The following is a 9,913-nucleotide window of genomic DNA, read 5'->3' on the forward strand; positions in this document are numbered from 1 at the left end:
AGACTTGCCCCTGAAGATCTATGTATTCAGTTGACCTCAAGAACTCTTGTCTCTGTGTCCTAGTTCTCCCCTGCCACCACCAGTTCCCAATATTTGCCATTGCAGGCAAATATTTAAAATAGCCTTGCTTTTAACCTTTCCTGGACTTGGAGGTCATTTATCAAGCTAATGAACAGTTGTTAATAAAATTGAGAGGGGTATCCTGGTTTACAATTATCTGCCTGAGTGGCTAATCTTTGTTGAAAGAAACAGCCTTCTACCTGCTACAGAGGCTGAGGCTTCCAGACATCATAAGTTCATTGTAAATCAAATGGAAAAGCTATTCAGCCTTAGGAAATAGTTTGAGAAGTCACTTCTCAGCCATTTTGGGAACAGTTTGCCTTTTGAAATTACAAAGATATGATGCCCTGTTCTTTCTCACTTCCTACTTTATAACAGTCATCTATAACATATTGAGTCCTACTTCTAATAAGCACTAATCATACAGTGAAGTTTTGGAAGCCTATCCTGAAACATGAGTACAGGGCAGCAGTTTATCCAGTAGATGGAGACAGGACTTCCTGTTATAAGGAAAAATGTGAACAAAATGGCTTTGGCAGAAGTGCCTTCTGACAGTAAGACATGAAACTAATTACAGGTAAGATTAAATTTTAAGTACTATAGAGACTTAAGAAACTTACTTTGAAGATTAGCTGCAAAATTGCAACCTTTTATATGCAAAGGATATAGGAATCCGAAGGCACACACACTCTGTCTCTATGGCAGGCAATTCTAGAGACCCCGTCACAGTAGATTAAAAATCAAAAGCATCCTGCATCCAATGGAGTCCAAAACTATATAATTTGTTTTTCTGTGCATCTGTTCATTTGGGTTTTCAAATTTGGTGTGAGTATGATGATAGAAGGTGGTTTTTATGGTGGGGGTAAGAGTCTCAGTGGCAGTCAAGATAATCAAATACATTAACATTTAATTAATATTATTTGGGTTGTATTAAATTTCTGTGCCACACATTTCCCCCGCATCCCTGCATTCAGCTTTGATACTTAACATTTTAAAATGCCTGTTCTCCTATACCCTATGTTTCAAAAATCATTTTGTATACTTTTTGATCACTTAGGCAGAATGCATCTAAGCTTGATAAATGCCCTTCAAGTCTAAGAAAGGTTAAAAGGTAAACGGCTGAGTTTTCATAGTACTATCCTCTTATGTGTATTTCACAGTCAAATCTTCACTACAGCCATGGCCATCTTTTAATTTTGTTGGAATCTCAGAGGTGAGGAAAATTGACATCAATTATACACCACCTTTCAATGCATCAAATACCTATTTAAGGATAATGGAAAGAGCCATCCATCTTCCAAGGCACATGAGGTACTGGGGCAAAGCAAATACTCCAATACTAAAGTTACAGTAATTTGTGCATGCAGTGGTGGTGTAGCCATGTGGGTCCCAGGATAGCAGAGAGACAAGGTGAGGTGAGATAATATCTTTTTGTTGCACCAACTTCTATTGGTGAGAGAGACAAGCGTCATCTCAGAGCTCTGTTTAGCTCGAAAACTTCTCTCTCTCTCTCTCTCTCCAACAGAAGTTGGTCCAATAAAAGATATTACCTTGCCAGCTTCTCTCTCTAGTAATTCTTGCAGGCTGCTGGGACCTAGTCCGAGGAGAAAGGCAGAGCTGTGCTAAGGAGCAAGGAAAGTGCTTTACACAAGCTTTCCTTTCACAGGGAATTCCTTGCCACCATAAATTCTTATTACTGATATTTTGTTTGACTCTTTTTGTTTGTTCCATGCATGAAGCTTGTAGGACGCAAAGCTGCTGCTGCATTCTGCTGGATTAGATATTTTATTTATATCTCTGTTGACTCGAGTTTCTGAAAGACTTTCTTCAAAACCCGCAGACTGGATAGAATTATGCTCCGACAAAGTATAGTGAGAATTTTAGAAACTAGGAATTCCCAACTGTGAAAATCACAGTTTAAGTGAGGTGGTCTTTTCCTGCATTTGTTCTTTCGGAAGACACTGCATGAGCAGCAGCAAAATGAAAATAAAGACAAAGTTGTAAATGATAAAACATTACTATCCAAGAAGGAGAAACAGAAGGCTCCAAACACGCTTATATGGCAACCCAAGAAGAGACTAACACTGATAACTTACCGTCTAAACTATAAATATAATTTAAATGAGGCAACAGTTCTAAGATGAATGTGCAGATCAGAAAGATGAGGACAGGAAAGTGATGCACTCTATGGTCTGAAATTCCTCAAATTATCTGAAAGGGACAATACAATTGTTAGCTTTTCCTTTGACTTTTGTGATCAAGGAAGGAATTTACGATCTACCTGGAAAATTGATAGTTTGCAGATGCAAGGACTAAATGAAATGAATCTGCTGACAGGAGTTATGGTTATAATTATATTGGAACAGTTGGTGCCATTTAAAGGCATTTTCAGGCTAAGATATATTTACAGAAAGCATATGCCAATTATTTTGGAATATAGTACACAGCAGTTGTAAGTGTTGGATCATAGCTCATTCAAAATGTGGTGGTGATTATTTTCAGGCTAAGTTGGCAATGCAGTGGGCTTTGCATAAAATAGTGGGGTGTGGTTTACATAGTCATCAGGCTTGGGGCAGGAGATTATATTACAGTCTTTGCTAAAGGTTGTAACTCTTTGAGATATATTAAAGGGATAGAAACAGTTCTACAGAGAATGGTAAAACAGTCTTCTGTAAGTAAAAGTCACAGAAGAGGGGTCCTACTGGGTCAGACTAATGATCTATCTAGCCCAGTATCATGTCTCTAAAAACAGCTGGAGGTTTAGGGACACGTGGAGCATGGGGTTGCATCCCTGACCATCTTGGCTAATAGTTATTGATGGACCTATTTTCCAGGAACTAGATTCTTTTTTGAACACAGTTATTCTTGGCCTTCACAACATCCCAGGGCAACAAGTTCCACAGGATAACTGCATTGTGTGAAGAAGTACTTCCCTTTGTTTGTTTTAAATCTGCTTCCTATTAATTTAATGGGGTGACCCCTAGTTCTTGTGTTATGCAAAAGTAAACATCTCCCAATTCGCTTTCTCCATACCATTTATTATTTTATAGAGCTCTATCATATCCCCCCTTAGTAGTCTCTTTTCTAAGCTGAACAGTCCTAGTTTTTTTAAATGTCTCCTTATATGGAAGATACCCTTAATCATTTTGTTGTTGTTCTTTGTACGTTTTCCATTTCTAATATAATTTTTTTGAGATGTGGCGACCAGAACCACATGCAATATTCAAGGTGTTGACATATCATGGATTTATGTAGTGACATTGATAGTTACTGTTAGTTTTTTGTCCTTAGCTAGTAGTTCTTCAGATTCTTTTTGGGCTACCTTATTATACTTTTACACTTGACTTGCCAGATTTTATGCTCTTTTATATTTTCCTCTCTAGTATTTGACTTCCAATTTCCCTTTTTACCTCTAACTGCTCCTTTTCCTTTGCTGTAGTGGAATTTTTTCGGCCCTCCTACTGTGTTTTTTTTTTTCTTTTAATTTGGGTGTATGCATTTAGTTTGCTCCTCTGTTATGGTGTTTTTAAATAGTCTCCATACAAGTTGCAGGCATTTCATACTTCTGACTAGTCTAAATTTATGCATTTCATGTAAAGAAATACTTCGAGAGGCACACCGGTTCTAGTGACAGATTCTTGTGCTATGGATTACAAAGCATCCTGCATTCCACAGTTAGTTCCATCTCTTACACTAAAACAAAAGGAGTACTAGTGGCACCTTAGAGACTAACCATTTTATTTGAGCATAAGCTTTCGTGAGCTACAAATAAATTGGTTAGTCTCTAAGGTGCCACTAGTACTCCTTTTCTTTTTGCGAATACAGACTAACACAGCTGCTACTCTGAAACATCTCTTACACTCTGTAACAATCACACAGAAACTGACACTGGTTTTAAGTTGTATTCTGTATTTAAGTTCGTTCTCTTCTTCATTCTGGATGCATGCATGGAAAAAAATGGTGTCCTTTTAAAAATGTTTTCTAAACAATAACTCTATTTAACAATCTGGATTTTTGTGTGTGTGGATTTGCCCTGACCTTCCCCTCCCTTGCAGAAGAAAGGTGTAAATATGGGGCAGGTATGGAACATCTGTAAGGTGGTGTGTCTTTATAAATACATTTTGTAGTTACTTATGCTAATTTTTTGTATTGGAAAAGGGCTATGTGTTAAGCTTATTTTTGTATTTTTTCTCTGAATATTTCTAATAAAAATAATCTACAGACAACAGATTCCACAACTTTCCTCCTTCCATTGTGACATATAGAAATGAAGGGTAAATCACACTATATGCAGAAACAAGACCAATTAAAACTATCAACATTTTACTCACTTCCTACTTTTTGTTTCCCATTTTGTACATTTTTTCCCCATTACCACCACTTTCTAGTGACACTTAGCTCAGTTTGGGCTTGCAGCTGATCTGAATTTTAATGCTATATAATATTAATGACGTCTCAGTTGATTTCATTAGCAGTTTTGTCAGTTCCTTACAAACAAAAAATAACCATATTCTCCCCTCTCTGCCCAAAAGTAGTTTCCACTTGACAGAAAAATCTAGTAGTACCGTCTAGTAGTATTTGATCATATCAGCCAATGCTCTTGTGCAAGGAAGAGTGTAGTTATGATTCCTAAAGAACTCTGAGAATGTATCTAAGTAACAAATGTTCTTCTACTGTAAGCAACCAGAAATAGAAGTAGCATGTGATAGCAATGAGCTTTGTTTTGAAATGATCACAAAGCAAATTGGATATGTCCCTTCAGAATGTATTTTCTACAAACCTGAAAAAAATCAGCCTGATTTCCTCTGAATTCCTTCACGGAGACACTGTTTAATTATTGCTTTAAGCACAACACCCTGAGGCTCCCTGTGTGTGCAACACATTTTAAAAATGATTTTTCATTAAAATCCTCTTTTTTTCTCCTTTCTTTTTTCTCCATTTTCTCTTTAAATGCTTAGTTTTTTATTTCATTCATTTATTTTTTCACCACTTCTTTTCTGTTGCCTTGCAGCTTTTCTTCTCTTTTTTTTATGCAGTATATTTCCTCTTTCTTCCCCCTTACTATTATTTATCGAGTACTGACAATATGCTCACAGATGGACAGGCCATAAAGGAATATAGACCCCCGGTCCTCAGGAACTTACTAAAGCCCTGATCCTGCAAAGGGGTCCATAGGTGGCCCCTTCCATCCATGCTGCATCCCACTGATTCCCTGTGTTGGTATCAGGTATGGTGCAACCTGCTAAAGTAAATTGAACTGTTTATAAGCCTGGGTCACTTTACTGTTGAGGACCTAAATCTCTTCTTCCTCTCTTTGCTTCCCAATCCCCTTTCTACCTATCTCTCTCTCCTTCCATTTTCTATTCCTCTTGTCTCCCATTCCCAAATTCATGTTTCTGCTTATCCTACAAAATACTTTTTAGCTCAAACGCTTTCTTTGGATCAAGTTTTGAATGCAGTTATAGTCAGTGTTTTTATTACGTATTTATTTTCCTTCTGTGATTTCTGTATCTAATCTGCCATTTAAGTCAAAAATAAAATATTTCTAACTGCCAGTTCCTCATGACATCTGACACTCAAGCAATGTTCTTTCACAGAACTTCACCACCACCAGCAGCAATAAGGATTCTGGAATCGAAATCAGCTGACAATTTTGTTGATGATACGTAAGGAGGAATTGGGTGCAGTCCATTTTCCCACAGCTGTATTAGCTTTGAAATGTGGCTAGTAGTAAAAACTTGATTTTGTTAGCAAATTCAGCAGATATAATTGGGCAGACAAATGGGAAGTGATCAAATATATGCTGTGAAAAAGTACCAGTTTTACAGAGTCACTTTTTTCTAAAACCATCCTTCAAAGTTATGGCTTGACCTAGAATTTCCTGGATTTAGGATAACTTGACTTCTTGGATTACATAGTTCTCAAAACAGAGTAGTGTATATTCTCCACAATCCTGTGCTCACTACCTTTTCTCACGTACGAAAAAACCAACTCCACATCCCTACCACCCTTAAACATCTCCACTAGACCCTCTTTCATTTTTGGATCCAATTCAAAATTGCCATTATGTAGAAAACCTTTAAATTACTCAGCTCCAGCCTACCTCATAGACTTTGTCACTCTCTGCACCCTTGTTCATTCACATTGCCAAGTACTTTTCTTCCTTTGTTTAGCTTCACCAATGCTTGTTGAAAAACCTTCCCTGCCGTTTCTGCTACCAGGAACATCCATCTGGTGTATCTATACCTCATGGACTGTCCATCTCACTTCAAATCTCATCTGAAAATCTCTTGCCTGTACCTCTTAATTTCTCTTTCCTTCTGTTATTGACTTTGATTGGACATTTTAATTTATTACCATACCGTGTCTTTACACGATTACTTCTTATGGTGTTGTATCATTTCAATCTAAAGCATTTTGGGACAGTATTTGAAAACTTATGCAAAATGTCTCTGGTAAACAATTCAGCTTCATTTCCTGGAAATTTGCTGCTTTTCTTTATCCATTAACACATTCTGAAACCACATAATCCATACAAGTACATTGTTGTATGTCATATTTTTTCATACCATGTTGTGCTTTGGTATGATAGAAACCTTGTACATAAAGATCATATGTTATGATGACATTCCTGTAATAGGAACAGAAAGCTGGAAGTCATTTCATCTTGACCTATGGACACTCTAGCTTCTGTTAGTTATAAAACTGATTAAACTTCACTTTTAAGTATATTACAGTTTAAATTTTTTTTTTAAATTGTAGCTGGAAATCATATCACATATCACAATTTTTGCTGTCAGTGAAATGGTTTAATTTTTGTGCTCTGTATAAGTCTATGACAAAGAACAATATGGACATCAAAGCAACAATTATGGCCTGTTTCTGTCAGTAGATGTATTTTTCTGGGGATATATTCTTTGTAAATCTTTGTATATCATCTTTGTAAATTGAAAAACCATATCACATTATGGATAAATCTGCATAGTTTGCATAAGTGCTTCTGTTTCCCTTTGTGTTACTAGACCAATTGCATCCAAACAGTGGCCCAAACGTCTGTTCCATGAATGTACAGACATGCTTAAAGCTAATTAAGGTTTATTTAACGTGATTTTTGATATCGTTCCCATAGATTCACAGAAGTTGTTTTTTAATGTCTGAAGGCTCTCATTGGACTCGATTAAGATATCCCTGAAAATTTCTAGATTTGGTGAAAACAAATGAGGTCAGTTGCAATAATAGAGTTCCTAAATTTGGCCAAAACACCAAAAGTTTGATTTCTTTATAACCCATTCAGAGAGCATAAAAAAATATAACCCTGACCCCCTTGACACCATTTTGCCCTGTATGGACAGCCATATGGAGAATCAACATCTGATGTTGCTTAGCTTTGTTGTTCATAGGCCTAGGGCAAGAACAATGAAAAATCTGATTTGAAATGTAGATTGCTTTTCAAAGAAAGATTATCTTGGCCAAATGTCCTGTGATGTGTCCAACACAGCCATAATATTTCAGCCAGTTCTCAGTTATCATTCATCTCGGTACATTCCCCAAAATGATAGGGTAAGACAGAGAGCATCTGTAAGTAAGTTTTTTTACTTAGTACATGTATTTAGAACCTGCTTAGTGGTACCATGTAACCCAGTACAACCTGCTGTTGGTCAGCTGCTTGGCAACTAAACTGGGAACCTTGCCACTCACTGAATGGTGGTGGTGGGAATGCTAGATACTCCTTTGTGGATATTGTTTTTCATTCCAAGGGGTAACTCCACCTGGCGCTGCTGCCGTGCAGCTAGTTTCCTGAACAAAGACTAGGGGAGAAAATCCTGAAACAAATCCTCTGTGAAGTAAATGTCAAGCAGTGGTACTGCAACGCAGCTCTGCTCTCCAACATCTTATTCAGCAACACTGGTTTCCAAAAGATTTGGTCTCCAACTCTTTGGGCCCGGTTAGTACTGCTGAAAGGGGGGCTTTAGTCCTAAGGCAAGGCTCTGCCTCTTCATTGTTTTTATGGCTAGTGGTACATACCAAAGGTTCGGTTACAATGGTCGCCTCTTCAAACGTTGTCGGAATGTGAGGACAATATGCACTGGTTTGTCAAACAATCTAGAGGAAGTCAATTACTCTAAAAAGACTGCCATCATTGAGCTGGACATCAGTGTAGACAATGTCTCTGAGCCCAGGATAGCTGACACAGGCTCTCTATGCAGCACACGTTACACTTTCTTTTGACAAGGAAAAAGCAAAGAAGACCGTTGTGAACGTGGGTGGGTTTTGCAGTCAATAACTCATTAGCACTCATGGTTGAATGTCCTGTTGCAACATCAAAATGTATCATAACACTACGAATATTGACTACAGGTGGTTTGCCTGCTGGATGGAAGGAGGAGTACCACAAAACATAAAGGATGCCAACATCATGTTTTATAAAAATAGAGGCGATCATAGTGATTGCAACAATGATGGAAGGATTTCTCTCCTTAGTATTGAGGGCGTGACATTCACGTAGGTCAGTCTCAAAAGACTTCAGGTTCTTGCTGAACCTGTATATCCAGAGTCAGTGCAGCTTCCATGCTGGTAGATCAACTACCAACATGGTCTATGCACTAACACAACTACAAGAAAAGTGTCAAGAACAAGGAAAACCTGTCTACGTAGCCATCATAGATCTTACAAAGGCTTTTGGCCTGGTGAGCAGGAAGGGCCTTTTCCAATTGCTAGAGAATTGGTTGCCCCCACAATCTCCCTCAATCTGATTCTGTCCTTCCACCATGGCATGAAGGCTACAGTCCAATATAACGGTGATCTATATGTCCGCTTTGACATCTGCAATGATGTGAAAGAGGGATGTGTTTTGGCATCAACACTCTTTGGTATATTCTTCTGTCTGCTGCTTCATCATTCTTTTTATTTAGCACCCACGGCATACATCTCTATACAAGATTAGATGGAAAATTGTTTCAACATTGCACATCTAAAAGCAAACTCAATCACCTGCTGATAAAAGAATTTCTTTTCTCTGACAATGCATTGCTTGTTGCACACAGTGAAGAGGAGCTTCAGCAACTTTGTAATAACTTTGAGCTTCCTTGTGATGAATTTGGACTAATCAGTCTAAAGAAGACAATGTTTATGGCACAAGGTTTGTTTACTTTACAAGTTTTAATAGGTAGCAATGCACTAGAAGTTGTGCATAAGTTCTGCTATCTAGAATTAGCTGAATTGGGTAACTTATTTCCAGATGGCGAACTTAATTCTCACATTGGAAAGGCAGCCACCACATTCAGACACCTGGCAAAGCTCATGTGGGATAACAGGAAGTTAACAGCGAACACCAAGAGATGGATTTACCAGATGAGCATTCTGAGCATGCTGCTGTATGGTGGCAAGACCTGCACTACCTACAGCAGGCATGAGACTGCTGAACACCTTCCACACTCAGTCTTCACCATATTCTAAATATCAAGTCGGAAACCAAAGTTCCTTACGCTGAAGTACTTGAGAAAGCAAATTTGCCAACTCTTATCACAACTCTCAAACACAGACATATCTCTGTTGGTGTGGCCATCTGGATCAGATGGGTGCATTCCAAAGGATCTTTTGAATGGAAAACATGTGGATACACCAAGGCCACAGGGCTGACGTAGGTTCATTCAAGGACGTTTGCAAGAGGGACTTGAAAACTTTCAACATCGGCCCCACAAGCTGGAACAAACCACAACAGAGAGCTGTGCTGCACCAGGAAGTCAAAAAGGCTAACGAGAGGTGGTCGAGAGAGAGGAAAGTGAAGAGAGCAAAGAGGAAAGTGCAGTAGGCCCCAAGTGGTGGTAGTGCACCGGCTTGATCCTCTGGCTTT

The sequence above is a fragment of the Chelonia mydas genome, chromosome 7, assembly GCF_015237465.2.
Source record: "Chelonia mydas isolate rCheMyd1 chromosome 7, rCheMyd1.pri.v2, whole genome shotgun sequence".
In the NCBI taxonomy this organism is placed as follows: Eukaryota; Metazoa; Chordata; order Testudines; family Cheloniidae; genus Chelonia; species Chelonia mydas.